General features: G+C 43.6%; 6 non-coding genes across 6 annotated transcripts; 3 read left to right on the top strand and 3 right to left on the bottom strand.

The window, feature by feature from the left end:
- Nucleotides 1–311: 311 nt before the first annotated feature.
- trnap-ugg (transfer RNA proline (anticodon UGG)) lies at nt 312–383 on the bottom strand. Its single transcript has one exon. It is a non-coding gene; the product is annotated as a tRNA-Pro (tRNA).
- A 654-nt stretch (nt 384–1,037) lies between these two features.
- trnap-agg (transfer RNA proline (anticodon AGG)) lies at nt 1,038–1,109 on the top strand. Its single transcript has one exon. It is a non-coding gene; the product is annotated as a tRNA-Pro (tRNA).
- A 1,539-nt stretch (nt 1,110–2,648) lies between these two features.
- trnap-ugg (transfer RNA proline (anticodon UGG)) lies at nt 2,649–2,720 on the bottom strand. Its single transcript has one exon. It is a non-coding gene; the product is annotated as a tRNA-Pro (tRNA).
- Nucleotides 2,721–3,373: 653 nt separating this feature from the next.
- On the top strand, nt 3,374–3,445 carry trnap-agg (transfer RNA proline (anticodon AGG)). The gene has a single exon. It is a non-coding gene; the product is annotated as a tRNA-Pro (tRNA).
- A 786-nt stretch (nt 3,446–4,231) lies between these two features.
- Nucleotides 4,232–4,303, bottom strand: trnap-cgg (transfer RNA proline (anticodon CGG)). Its single transcript has one exon. It is a non-coding gene; the product is annotated as a tRNA-Pro (tRNA).
- Nucleotides 4,304–8,872: 4,569 nt separating this feature from the next.
- On the top strand, nt 8,873–8,944 carry trnap-agg (transfer RNA proline (anticodon AGG)). Its single transcript has one exon. It is a non-coding gene; the product is annotated as a tRNA-Pro (tRNA).
- The last annotated feature ends 5,108 nt before the right edge of the window (nt 8,945–14,052 follow it).

Below are 14,052 nucleotides of genomic sequence, written 5' to 3'. Positions count from 1 at the left end.
CGACCTTTCACCTGAAGAGCGATACCCTTTAACTTTAGCAAGCGACAAGGAATGCAGGTAGACTCTATTTGTAGTCCCACCATTGCGGCCGAGATTGTAGCGAGGTGGTCCCGAGAACCAAATCCTGCAAAGGTGTCCTCCTTGTGGAGCTGACAGACACTTGGGGTTTCTTTCTTCTATGCAAGCAATCCTTGAGTGGAAAAGTCTGCGATAGTTGAACCTGGCTGCTGAAGCAGAGGATGCAAGGTATGGGCAAACAGGAGACCTGAACCGTCTGTATGACACTGCAGAATGTAGCATTGAAAGGGCTCGGGCTCGTCCGGGATTTGAACCCGGGACCTCTCGCACCCAAAGCGAGAATCATACCCCTAGACCAACAAGCCACAAAAGCTCACACAGTCAAGTCACGACCAATCAAATTTGATTCACTTAGCACCAAATGCCAACACAGCGTTTCCGTGATGCTGTCCATATAAAGCAGGACTGAACCACGCTCTTCAGAAAGACTTACAGAAACCCCACATTCCCCCATGAACAAGCACCTGGAGACAATTCGAGGAAACAATGCCTTTTACCAGCTCGAAACTGATATGGGATTTCTGAGCCTTGGGATTTCCTTCTGATGACCTTTGAGAAGTAAACACTGAACATTGTTGCAGTCTTGTCATTTTTAGCAAGAAATAATCTTTGCTACTTGTATGGTTCCATCCTCCATTGTTCACCAACTTTCATAGATTTGAGGAATGGTTTAGTTGCACTTTCACGAGTCACCCCTTCTCGAAATGATCTGTCCTGAGCAAAACCAAAGTAGTGGAATGGTAGTCCCAAAGTGGAACTGATTCCTTTCCAGCCGTGGAAGAGGGCTTTTACCAACCAGGTACAAGCTTGTTGGCCCTTTTTTCTACAAGCTACATGCAAAAAGGAAACATCAGAGGCACTCATCCAGGTGGATGAGGGGAATATAAATAAAGAAATCAAACCAAAATAGAGATTTGATAAAGCGCGAAAAAAAAAGTTGACATGCAAGCAGTGGGCGTGGCTCGTTGGTCTAGGGGTATGATTCTCGCTTAGGGTGCGAGAGGTCCCGGGTTCAAATCCCGGACGAGCCCGCGACTCTCACCTTGTCAGCTCCTCCTTTTTCACAGCACCGTCATTTGAGCAAGTAACTTTGTTTAGTTGTTATTTGAAGCGAGATATTGGCTCTGACCCCTTTGTTGCACAGGATGCCTAGGTTGAAGACAGACTTGAGTGGTGAGTACTTACGTTGACACGGAAGACCGAAAAACTGCTTGAAGAATGTGAAAACCCAGTGGCAAATGAGAGGAGACTCGGTTTTCACAGAAATCGCTGATGGCAATGCCCGGTGGCGAGCTGCCCCACCTCATGTGGCCAATGTCCATCTAAAAGGTCATAGTAGCCCTGCTAATGGGCAGGAGCAATTAGTGAGTGCGCCAGTGAGGAATTGGCTCGAACCACTCAGGCGCGTCATCTCAAATACCTTCCATCGTGGATGGAACATCTACGCATCTCCAATGGAAGAGGGCTCATGGGGCTGGTGCGGAAGTGGCTTGGAAAACCCAGATGCCTCATCGGCATAGGAATGTACATACATGCGGCCCTATTCCACCATAATTGGGCCTGGTGGCGAAATACAAGTATACCACAGCAAGACATGAGACGCGTCCCAACATCCCTTCATCGGCAGTGCTGCTTCGACCGTAGAGACTGAGAGAAGATGGAAAAGTCAAGCAAAGGTACAGTCTGCTGGGAGACAAAGGGACATTGTGGGCCAATTCAACATGGCGGAAGGTGCAGGGAAAATCAAAAATATCCTCCATGCCGGAAGGCTACTCCCGCTGCACACCGACACCTGGTGGCACTGGACCTGCGCCACCAGGACGAAGCAGACTGGATTGCCAGAGCTGTGTCCCTCGCCAGGCATGGCAGCTTGGTGAGGTGAGATGGTCTAGAAAGTAGTGTGATCTTTTGGAGCCGGCAGTTGAACATGGAGGCCACATGCTGAGCTTGACCATCAGATCATTGTATGATATGCCGCGCCCTCCTACCAAAGTACAACTGTGTTTTGGAAAGGATCCAGCCTGTTTCCAGTGTCCTTCTGAAGTAATTCTAAAGAACATCCTTGAGGGCTGTAAGACCAGGCTACCCTGAAGAATAATCATAACCTGCGCGCTAATCTGAAGGCAGATTCACAAGCAATCTGTGAAGTGCATTGCTGCTGCGATGGAAAAGGAGATGGTAAGCAGCAATGCCACGGGCCCATTGTAAGTCGTGGAACTAAAGATCCATTTTGCGGGAAGGGGGTTGGGACTGTCCAACCGACCTTTCACCTGAAGAGCGATACCCTTTAACTTTAGCAAGCGACAAGGAATGCAGGTAGACTCTATTTGTAGTCCCACCATTGCGGCCGAGATTGTAGCGAGGTGGTCCCGAGAACCAAATCCTGCAAAGGTGTCCTCCTTGTGGAGCTGACAGACACTTGGGGTTTCTTTCTTCTATGCAAGCAATCCTTGAGTGGAAAAGTCTGCGATAGTTGAACCTGGCTGCTGAAGCAGAGGATGCAAGGTATGGGCAAACAGGAGACCTGAACCGTCTGTATGACACAGCAGAATGTAGCATTGAAAGAGCTCGGGCTCATCCGGGATTTGAACCCGGGACCTCTCGCACCCAAAGCGAGAATCATACCCCTAGACCAACAAGCCACAAAAGCTCACACAGTCAAGTCACGACCAATCAAATTTGATTCACTTAGCACCAAATGCCAACACAGCGTTTCCGTGATGCTGTCCATATCAAGCAGGACTGAACCACGCTCTTCAGAAAGACTTACAGAAACCCCACATTCCCCCATGAACAAGCACCTGGAGACAATTCGAGGAAACAATGCCTTTTACCAGCTCGAAACTGATATGGGATTTCTGAGCCTTGGGATTTCCTTCTGATGACCTTTGAGAAGTAAACACTGAACATTGTTGCAGTCTTGTCATTTTTAGCAAGAAATAATCTTTGCTACTTGTATGGTTCCATCCTCCATTGTTCACCAACTTTCATAGATTTGAGGAATGGTTTAGTTGCACTTTCACGAGTCACCCCTTCTCGAAATGATCTGTCCTGAGCAAAACCAAAGTAGTGGAATGTTAGTCCCAAAGTGGAACTGATTCCTTTCCGGCTGTGGAAGAGGGCTTTTACCAACCAGGTACAAGCTTGTTGGCCCTTTTTTCTACAAGCTACATGCAAAAAGGAAACATCAGAGGCACTCATCCAGGTGGATGAGGGGAATATAAATAAAGAAATCAAACCAAAAAAGAGATTTAATAAAGCGGGAAAAAAAAGTGGACATGCAAGCAGTGGGCGTGGCTCGTTGGTCTAGGGGTATGATTCTCGCTTAGGGTGCGAGAGGTCCCGGGTTCAAATCCCGGACGAGCCCGTGACTCTCACCTTGTCAGCTCCTCCTTTTTCACAGCACCGTCATTTGAGCAGGTAACTTTGTTTAGTTGTTATTTGAAGCGAGATACTGGCTCTGACCCCTTTGTTGCACAGGATGCCTAGGTTGAAGACAGAGTTGAGTGGTGAGTACTTACGTTGACACGGAAGGCCGAAAAACTGTTTGAAGAATCCCGCTTACTGAAGGTATTGAATTTTTGAAAACCCAAAGGCAAATGAGAGGTGACTCAGTTTTCTCAGAAATCGCTGATTGCAATGCCCGGTGGCGAGCTGCCCCACCTCATGTGGCCAATGTCCATCTAAAAGGTCATAGTAGCCCTGCTAATGAGCAGGAGCAATTAGTGAGTGCGCTGGTGAGGAATTGGCTCGAACCACTCAGATGCGTCATCTCAAATACCTTCCATCGTGGATGGAACATCTACGCATGTCCAGGAAGTGTATATATGTCTGTCTGTGCGGAAGAAGCTTGGACGATCCAGATCTCACATTGGCAAAGGACTGTACTTCCATGGAGCCCAACCCCCACCATAATTGGGGTTGGTGGAGAAAGACAAGTATTCCAAAGCAAAGTTAGATTCACTTGGCACCATAAGCAATCAATGAAATGCTTGACCACTGCAATGAAGATTGAGATGGTAACCCTCAATGCCATAGGCCCTGGAAGACCCACAAGCCTTGTCAGCACATTCTTTCCACAATGAATAGGAGGTGAACTCATGTCTAGTGGAAGAGTGGAGCATATATGAAATACAGGAAAACACACAGAGAAGGGCTCGTCCGGGATTTGAACCCGGGACCTCTCGCACCCGAAGCGAGAATCATACGACTAGACCAACGAGCCCGATGGGAAGATTGTGTCAAATCCCGGGAAAGCCCCTGACTCCAAACATGTTTGCTCCCCCTTTTCATAGCACTGTCATGTGAGCAAGTAAGTTTGTTTTGTTGTCATTTGAAGCGAGATATTGGCTGCAACTTCTTTGCTGCACGGGATGCCTACGTTGAAGACAACTGATAGGTGAGAGCATACGTTTACATTGGCCGGACAGGGAAGACCGAAGAACCAGTGGCTGGAACCACTCAGACGCGTCATCGCAAATACCTTCCATCGTAGATGGAACATCTACGCATGTCAAATGGAAGTGGGCACATCGGGCTGGTGTGGAAGTGGCTTGGAAAACCCAGATGCCTCATCGGCATAGGAATGTACATCCATGGAGCCATATCCCCGCCATAATTGGGCATGTTGCAGGTATACACGTATTCCAAAGCAAGACATGAGACGACGGCAACGAGTCCCAACATCCCTTCATCGGCAGTGCTGCTTCAACCGTCAAGACTGAGAGAAGATGGAAAAGTGAAGCAAAGACAATTCAACATGGCGGGAGGTGCAAGAAAAACAATAATATCCCACATGATGGAAGACTACTCCCGCTGAGCAGCAACACCTCCTGGTACTGGACCTGCGCCACCAGGAAGAAGCAGACTGGATTGCCAGAGCTGTGTCCCTCGCCAAGCATGGTGGCTGGGTGAGGTGAGATGGTCTAGAAAGTAGTATGATCTTTTGTAGCCGGCAGTGGAACATGGAGGCCACATGCTGAGCTTGACCATCAGATCATTGTATGATGTCCCGCGCCCTCCTGCCAAAGTACAACTGTGTTTTGCGGGTAGACTCTATTTTTAGTCCCACCATTACAGCCGAGATTGTAGCGAGGTAGTCCCTAGAACCAAATCCTGCAAAGGTGTCCTCCTTGTGGAGCTGACAGACACTCGGGAGTTTTTTCTCCTATGTAAGTAATCATTGAGTGGAAAAGTCTGCGATAGTTGAACGTGGCTGCTGAGGCAGAGGATGGAAGGTATGCGCCAACAGTAGACCAAAAACACCAGTATTGCACAGCAGAATGTAGCATTGGAAGGGTTGGGGCTCATCCGGGATTTGAACGCGAGACCTCTCACACCCTAAGCGAGAACCATACGCCTACACCAACGAGCCACAAAAGCTTACCCAGTCAAGTTACGACCACTCAAATTTCATTATTCATAAAGCAACTAGCACCAAATGCCAACACAGCGTTTCCATGATGCTGCACATATCAAGCAGGACTGAACCACACTCTTTAGAAAGACATGCAGAAACCCCACAATTCCCCATGAACAAGCACTTGAAGACAGTTTGAGGAAACACTGCCCTTTACCAGCTCAAAACTGATATGGGATTTCTGAGCCTTGGAATTTCCTTCTGATTACCTTTGAGAAGAAAACACTGAACATTGTCTCCAGGAGTTGCAGTCTCGTTTTTTTTAGTAAGAAATAATCTTTGCTACTTATATGGTTCCATCCTCCATGGTTCAACAACTTTCATGGATCTGAGGAATGGTTTAGTTGCACTTTCACAAGTCAACCTCTTCTCGAAATGATCTGTCCAAAGCTAAACCAAAGTAGTGGATTGTTAATCCCAAAGAGGAACTGGTTCCTTTCCAGCTGTGGAAGAAGGCTTTTACCAACCAGGTACAAGCTCTTTGGCCCTTTTTTTCTACAAGCTACATGCTACAGGATATGAGCCAGCCACATGCTGTCTCCAATTCTTTTTTTTTTAACCTTTATTTAACCAGGAAAGTTCCATTGAGATTAAAAACCTCTTTTTCAAGGGAGTCCTGACCAAGAGGCAGCAAAAGAATACAGTTACATTTCAAATGATATTATAATTACATAAAAATCATGTAAAACAGTTATAAATCAGTGAAGTTGTCTCAAGTGCTCTCAATCTAGACTTAAAGCCGTTCCATGAAACAAGTTCTGTAAGTTTCCAGTCCTTTTGCAACATGTTCCATATAGAGGGGCCAGAATAGACAAAAGCCTTTTCTCCCAGTTTCGTGCAGAAAAATTGAACAGAAAGAAACAGCTGATCATTTGAATCAACACTTCTCTGTATAATTAAGTTACAAATGTAAGAGGGCAACAGTCCCAGCACAGCCTTGTAAATGAAAGTGCACCAGTGAATAAATCCCCTGGTGGACAAATAAGACCATCCCACTCGAGAATACAGCTCACAGTGACGGGTTAAGGCCCTAGAGTTAGTGACAAACCTCGAAGCAGCTTGATACACCGAGTCAACCTTACTGAGACACTGAGCTGAAGCATTCATACGCAAAAGGTCTCCATCATCTAAAATGGATAAAAAAGTTGCGGTGACAAGTCGCTTTTTGACCTCAAAAGAAAAACAAAATTTATTTTGGAATAAAAAACCCAGTTTCAGGCGGAGTTTCTTCACAAGATTCTCAACATGAGGCTTAAAAGACAAAATGTCATCAAGCAAGACACCAAGATATTTGTAAACATCAACCACCTCTATTTCACTTCCCTCAAGAGTGGACACTGTGGGTAAAACTTGTGGCATCTTTCTAGCGTTTGAAAACAACAGCAGCTTGGTTTTGTCAGTATTAAGGACTAATTTTAGTTGCAAAAGTGTGTTCTTTCTGCAAAGATTCAATAGCAGCAGCAGGGGATGAGCCAAAGCAGTAAATTATTGTGTCATCTGCATAAAAACACATGCCAGCATTTGAGACATTTTGTCCTAATTCATTAATGTACTCTGTCACTCAAATTATTTGTGAACCAGGAGATGACGTGCTCTGAAAGACCAAAACTGATGAGCCTTTGTTTTAAGATTGTGTGGTCCACAGTGTCAAACGCCTTTGACAAATCAATAAAAAGTGCACCACAGTACTGTTTTTATCATGATTTAAAAGTATATCATTAATTGCTTTTGTTGCAGCAGTAATAGTGCTGTGTTTTTTTCCTAAAGCCTGATTGCAGCTTTGATAGAAGCTCATTCGAGTATAGATGTCAAATAATGAACCAGATGCTACAAAATGATCATGAAAGCTGTTTAAAAATCTCAGCTCTATCATATATTGGAACTAAGTCTTTTAAAACAAAAGTAGGAAGCAACTGATCGCATTTGTTCACAGATAAAGACTTCATCACTTTCCGAAATTTCTGTGGGTTATTAAGATTCTCAGTAGTAACAGACATGTAATATTCAGATTTAGCCTTTTTAATAAAAGAGGTGCATTTATTTCTCAGTCATCTACAGATAGACCAGTCACTAGCAGAATCACTTTTCCTGGCTTTGGCCCACATAACGCTGGTGAATGAGATCAGATAGTTCAGGAGACAACCAAAGGTTTTCTTGCCCCTTTACCCTGAATTTCCTCATGGGAGCATGCCTATTTACATTTTCTCAAAGTGCTCCTTAAAAAAGGTCCAAGTAAGCTCAACATCTGCTATTAGGTTTATTTGTTCCCAATTGACCAAGGACAAATGAGGATGATAGGCCTGAACCACACTGAACCACACTCCACACATTACACTTCGCACATTAAGATGAACACTTTTGAGACCAGGCATTGATTTGAAATCAGCAGGAGTCTCAATACATTGCAGTCCAGGACCAGGGTTAGGCTGCACATTTCCAGATAGAAGTAAAAGCAGGACAATCATGAATCTTTGCTTCAGATTACTTTTTGGAACAATATTTTTGTTTGTTGACTCCGAGCAATTCTTTTCATTAAGTGTGAAATCATACAAAGTGAGAACATTTTGAGGTTTAAGTAGCTCCCTCGATACACCTGACCAGGAGTTTAAGAACCAATCAGTACCACTATGGTAAGTGTCCCAAAAACACAACACATTGTGATGGGTACTCACCTAGGAAACTTGGTTTGGTCTCATGTCACAGGCTGCTAATAAGTAAACCAAAATAAAAAAAATGCCATTGTCCTCCACTTTAGCTCCAAGAGAAGTGTAGGCCTCCCGGCCCAGCCTCGAGGCAGATGAGGCAGGCTCAAGCTAGTTAGCTCCGCTCTAGGTGAAGTGTAGTCCCCCCAAACCAGTCTCCTGAGGGATGAGGCAGGCTTAAGCCTGTTAGCTCTGTTCCTAGAGAAGTGTAGTCCTCCCAGCTCAGTCTCTAGGGGGGATGAAGCAGGCTCGGGCTCCCAGAGGTACAACAAGCCCAGGCCTGTTAGCCAAGCTTGTTAAAAGTCACTCAGTTCATTAAAATCATGATGCACTTGTGGCATGTGAAAAGATTTTGGTAAAAATGTCAACAGCAACTTATTAAAAAAAAATTAAATGCAATAAAGTCATTAAAAACAACTTAACCCAGAGAGACACTGAAAGGACATTGCACATGCTGCCATCTTGGCTCACCCTCACATCATATCATTGTATGATGTTATTCCTGTTTACAGTTTCCTGCCAAAGCGACCCAGAAGGCAACCAGCAATGCCATGGGCCCATTGTGAGCCCTGGTACTAAAGGAGGTGGATGAAGGGAATATAAAGAAAGAAATCAAACTAAAATATTGATTTAATAAAGCGTGAAAAACAGTCGACCTGCAAGCAGTGGGTGTGGCTCGTTGGTCTAGGGGTATGATTCTCGCTTAGGGTGCGAGAGGTCCTGGGTTCAAGTCCCAGATGAGCCCATGACTCTCACCTTGTCAGCTCCTCCTTTTTCACAGCACCGTCATTTGAGCAAGTAAGTTTGTTTTGTTGTCATTTGAACCGGGATATTGGCTCTGAGTCATTTGTTGCACAGGATGCCTACGTTGAAGACAGAGTTGAGTGGTGAGCACTTACGTTAACACGGAAGACCGAAGAACTGCTTAACTGCATCTGACTGCCCGACTGTTTTTTGCACAATTACATACTATATGTCTTTGCGTACAAAATTGTCAAAAGCAAATGTTGCATGATTCAGTGTTTGCAGTGTAAATGCATCAGGCAAGTCAGACAACAGATACTAATGATTACATATGCATGCACGTGAAGTGTAGTGTGCTTGTAAGGCTCTAGCATGGGGGTTTAAAATCAATTTTAGCACATTTGTTGTGCATCCTAGTTCTTTAAGCATGACAAAATAGGTATTTCCTCCTATGTTATAATTGGTGTGATAAGTCCTCATTGTTTAGCTAATGTGGCTGCAGGGTTGACTTTGATGATCACAAAGACTCCTTAGGTATTGTTAATGTTTTCTTCAAAAGAGTGTTATGGTCTTATTATTAAAGTCTTATTTTGCTACATCAAAACTAGCCTAACAAAGTTGTTACAAGCATATTTTTCCCTATTAAATATGCCCAATGGGACATATCATTACCAGTAGAATGGAGTAAAAAAACCCTAGCCTGTATGGTAAATTAGAAGTAAAAGCTCAATAAAGAACAGACTGGGACATATTGGAAGCTACTGTGTCAATTCAAATAATACAAATTGGCTGACCAGCTTTGTTAATGTTCCACAAGAAGAAACGTAAAACACGAGGGGATAATCATCCACAGCCACACCTTCATCAATGGCGAGGACCACTTTCTAAAATCCACCAGGTTGACCACAGTACCTGCACCTGCCCAAACATTGTTGATGTCTAGGTTTATAATCATCCATGAATCACTTATAGCCACCGCATCCATTTTTTTTAATTTGTAGCGGAAACGATGCTATACGTAACTGAATCAGATGTTACATTCCCCCCTGAATGCCATCATCTTAAAGTGTTAATCACTCACAGGGATCATTAGCGAAGGTCTGCAAGAGGTGACCAATCTCTGCCAATTTGTTCGATACTCCAAGCCAATGCTGGAGAGAAAAGGAATCACTTGAGGCCTCGGAGAACGCTGCCGCTCAAGGTCATAATCAAGGTCACGCAGTGCAGTTGTATGTTTGAGATCTATAGGACATTGTGATGGAAATTATTTGCTCCAAGCCAAAGAGGAAAAGGACCGTCCGGATTTTTTATTAGCGCAAAATTCAAAAGCCAGCGTCTGTGATTGCATGGGGGTGTTTTCGTGCCCATGGCATGGGGAACATGCACATCTGTTAAGGCACCATTAATGCTGAAAGATACGTACAGATTTTGGAACAACATTTTCATTGTATTTCTATTTAGGTTTCGCACAATGTTCCAACGTCATTAGAATTGGGATTTGGAGAAATACAGCGTTCCCCCGTATCTTATTTATGTATCAAAGTATTCATTAAATGCTGTGTGCTTAATTATGCTTCACGACAGTAAGCATATTTTGTATTTCATAGTTTATTGTGTACTTGGTTCATATTTCATACATTTTTCAAATTGTTTTATGATTTTTCAGGTCTATTTTGAAGAGTTAGATTCTGGGATTGATCATTTCTTACTGTTACACCATAGATTACAATGAAATAATACAAATCAGCCACCAAAGGGATCTATGAAATAATACAATAATAAATTCAAGAGGGAAAAAAAAGTTGGAAATTATATATTTTGACTTCCGGTAAGAATGACTCATAAAGTTGAATCTCACTAATACTGAGACCAACCCTTGAGCTTCTCAGGGGGCAACAGCCTATGGTTAGGAACCAAAGTGGGAAGATAAAATAAAAATCTTAACTCCCCATAGCTTACTTTCACTTCTCTATTCCAGTAACCCCCTCTCTCTCTGAGTAAGACTTGAGGAAATCAGACTGTCCCATACCTTGAGCTTTGTGATGATCAGTTGCCGCTGGCTGATGGGGAGTCACTTGATCAACTCAATGTGGAAGCCTGAAAGTTTTGACCACTGATTTTTTTTGTTGTTGATAGTTCCCAGCAATTATTTTCCTCTCTTGAAATCTGTTCTGAAAAGGTAGGAGAGGGCTGTTGAGTGCCACTTTCCACATTCACAAGACTTCAAAACTTCACCGCATTTGAAATAATGAAAATTAATGCAATAGAAATGTGACCTGGACAGGCTTATATTTTCAGCCCAAGGTGAATGTTTGTGTGTATTGGACATCTGCATTTCTATCTTTTACAAACAATGATTGAGTTATTTGAATTTCTCAAGGACAGACGTCTTCTTTTCCTTCCAGCTTTCCCATTCAGGGGTTGCCACAGCAAATCAACTATCTCGATCCAACCCTATTCTTTTTATACTCCTCTCTCACACTAGCTACCTTCATAACCTCTTTCACTACATCCATAAATATTCTCTTTGGTCTTCCTCTAATCCTCCACTGAGTTGCATGGCAACTCCAATTCCTGGATCCGTTTACCAATATTTTCCCTATCCCTCCACTGTAAATGACTGAACCATCTCATTTTGGCTTCCCTGACCTTCTCTCCAAGACATCTGACAAGAGCTGTCCCCCTGATGGGCTCATTCCTGATCCCATCCATCCTCACTCCCAAAGAGAACCTCAACATCTTGATCTCTGCAAGCGCCAGCTTTGGCTCCTGTATTTCTGCCATTGTCACTATTTCTAGTCCATACAGCATTGCTGGTCTCACTTCTGTCTTGTACACCTTTCCTTTTTTCCACACTCTCTTTTCTCTGGACTATTGACCCCAAGAACCTGAAATTCTCCACTCCCTGTAGCCTCACCGTTCCACCCCAGGTTCCTCTCATTCAAAAACCATGCTACACTTCTCCGTTTTCAGCTTCCACCACTTTGTCCTCTGCTCTGCCTTTATCCTCATGATCTACCTTGTCACCAGTCATCCTGCAAACCACCATCCTATGATGTCTGACAACACTCTCACCAACCACTACTTTGCAGTCCCCGATCTCTTTCAGATTACCTTGTCTAGAGAAGATGTAGTCTACATGTGTGCTCCTACCTCTGCTCTTATAAGTTATCCTATGTTTTTTTGTCTTTTCTGGAAAAAAAGTATTCACTACAGCCATTTCCATCCTTTTTGCAAAGTCTACCACCATCTGTCCTTCTGTGTTCCTATCCTGTATATCAAATCTGCCCATCACTTCTTCATCCCCTTTATTTTTCTTCACCAACATGCCCATTGAAGTCTGCACCAATTACCACTCTCTCATCTCTGGGGATATTGTGCATAGATTCATCTAACTCATTCCAAATTTTTTCATTCTCCTCTAACTCACATCCCACCTGCAGGGCATAACCACTAACAACATTGAGCATCACACCTTCAACTTCCAATTTCAGACTCATTGGTCTATCTGACATTCTTTTTACCTCCAGAACATTCCTAACAAACTCCTCCTTCAAGATAACTCCTACCCCATTTCTCCTCTTGTCAGTAAGATGATGGTAAAACTCAAAGCCTGCTCCTAAGCTTCGAGCTTTAATATCTTTCCACCTGGTCTCCTGGACACACAGTATATCAACTTTCCTTCTCTACATCATGTCATCCAACTCTCTATCTTTTCCTGTTGTAGTGCCAATATTCAAAGTCCCTACTCTCAGTCCCAGACTCTTACCTTTCCTCTTCCCTCGCTGCATCCAAACACACCTCCCTCCTCTCCCTCTTTGACTTGCTGTAGCCCAGTTTCCATTTGTTCCCTGTAGGGTACCAATGGCGGTCGTTGTTAACCCAGGCCTCAACCTATCCAGTATGAGATTCTTAGGTTTAATATACTGTCATGGACAGAAGAATTCCATTAAAAAAAGACATCAAAATGAAGGTTTAACCTGAAAGGGTAAAAGGCTGAAAACACAATGGCTGTAGACAACAGATAGATGTAGATAATAATCTACTTCCTATTGTGATGGCAAACCAGCTTTTTCTCTGACCGTCTGATACCATATATTGTTATTTTTAACTTAGTTAGATACAGTGGTATAACATGTATACATAGTAACCTAACATAGTAGACAAAGGAATTTTCGATCACAGTGACTCCGTCTTTTGTTGTGCACAAGCTCAATTTCAGAAGTTTCCTGTCTTTAATTGTCCATACAATATGAGTCTGTTTGATAAGTGAAAATATGAGTGAATGCAAATCATAAACGTGTATTTATATGGTCATGACTAAAGCAATTAATCTTAAGGTCAGTGTATTACTCGAGAAGCAGAATGTTTGGGCAAATGGGACATTAAGGCAGAAAGGCTCATTGCTTTCTTCAGAGCCACCGAGATATGACCCATAAACTAGAAACTAATCTTCAGTGTTATTTTGGCTGTCATCATTAGTGGACAGGAAATTAGAGGGTAGGAAACAGTCTACCACCTCACACACAGCAATGTATATCTGTTCTTTCCACGGCCCACTGGTGTCCGCTTGGGTCATGCGATGATGAGCCATGGAAAAAAAGGCTGCCTCATTAGAAGATGCCCCCACAGCCTCCTGGAATTGAGCTGCTGTGACCTCAGCCTTCTTCCCTTGGTGAGAAAAACAAGAGAGGTGCCATCATTTCAGCACACCCAAAGCCTGCTTCCATCATGACCACACACAGCCAGTACGAGTTGCTTTCTTGATTGTACCATTATTCTGTGCAACCATGTACTGTGTGTATATGAGTAACAAATAGGATAATAGGTTGTATTTCTGTTGAATATTATTATTGAACGCTTTCTGTAGTATTTGATTACCTGGGAATTATCCCGTATTATGGGTGAGATGGTGGTGCAGTGGTTAGCCTCACAGCACGAAACACCGTGGTTCTGTTTCCACAGAGGGCCTTGTGTGCAGAGCTTATATATTCTCTCCGTGTCTGCACAGGTTTCCTCTGGTTTCTCTGGTTTCCTCACACAGTCCAAAAACATGCAGGAGATTAGTTGGAATCCACTGGGAAAACTGCCCAGATGTGTGAATGACAG

Source organism: Fistularia commersonii, chromosome 5 (genome assembly GCF_037954325.1).
Source record: "Fistularia commersonii isolate RoL2024-O1a breed Wild chromosome 5, RoL_Fcom_v1.0, whole genome shotgun sequence".
NCBI lineage: Eukaryota > Metazoa > Chordata > Actinopteri > Syngnathiformes > Fistulariidae > Fistularia > Fistularia commersonii.
This window is presented reverse-complemented; position numbering and strand designations above follow the sequence as displayed.